We start from the raw sequence: 1,118 nt of genomic DNA, 5'->3' as shown, positions 1-1,118 counted from the left end.
TCAGGCTTTCCACATCACGATGGGAAGATCGAGGCTGAAGGACGGCGAAAGAGACGCCGGCTACTGCCGCCTGTTCGTCGAGAATCTAGAAGGAGAAGCCCTCGAATGGTTCGCACGCCTTAAGCGAAACTCTATCGGAAGTTTCTGACAGCTCGTATCGGAATTTCTCAAGAAATACTCTATGTTCATAGATAGAGAAACTTTCGATGTCGATCTCTGGAGTCTGTCCCAGAGGGAAGACGAACCTCTCCGCGAGTTCATCAGCCGATTCAAGCTGGTAATGTCCAGGGTCAGCGGGATAAGCGACAAGGTGGCCATTGGCCATTGATGCGCTCAGAAAGACACTCTGGTACAAGTCGAAATTCAGAAAATGGATAACCCTCGACAAACCGCGGACGATCCAGGACGCCCTCCACAAGGCGATGGACTACATCATAATCGAGGAAGAAACGAAAGTCTTATCGCAAAAACATAAGTTGGCAAGACCATCCTCGAAAGATGTAGATCCAAAAACGAAGAAGAAGAACTCTCGTAACGACAAGTATGTCCATCACGAGGGAGAAAACCTCCAAGGAGCGCACAATTACGGCTCGGACAAGGGCCGAACCACGGGTAATACGTGGGCTCGCAATCAAAGATATGATGAAAACACCTTTTGCGATTTCCACCAGTCCCGAGGACACTCCACGACTAACTGCAAAGTCTTGGGAGCAAGGCTGGCCGTGAAGCTACTAGCTGGAGAGCTCTCGGAAGTGACCAGCGTGAAAGATCTCATCCTCGAGACCGATCGCCCCCTGAAGACGGACAGAAATCCGTCCGCGGAGAAATCTCCTCAAAAACCAACCCGGGGATAAACGCGGCAGAAGACCGGACGACAAGGGGAACGATAACAATCGTCGCAGAGTCAACATGATCATTGGAGGATCGCAATTCTGCAACGATATGGTTTCGGCCATCAAGGCTTACCAGCGGAAGGAGGAGTCGAGTGCAAACTGGCCTACATGGTCTCCTACCCGAGATGATCCGAATTGCTCAATCACCTTCACGAAGGAGGAAGCCGGCGGGATCGATCAACCTCACTGCGATCCGCTCGTCATAGACCTCGTCATACGAGATCT

This window comes from Brassica oleracea, chromosome C9 (genome assembly GCF_000695525.1).
Source record: "Brassica oleracea var. oleracea cultivar TO1000 chromosome C9, BOL, whole genome shotgun sequence".
NCBI classification, from domain to species: domain Eukaryota; kingdom Viridiplantae; phylum Streptophyta; class Magnoliopsida; order Brassicales; family Brassicaceae; genus Brassica; species Brassica oleracea.
The sequence above is the reverse complement of the archived record's forward strand: the minus strand, read 5'-3'. Positions refer to the sequence as shown.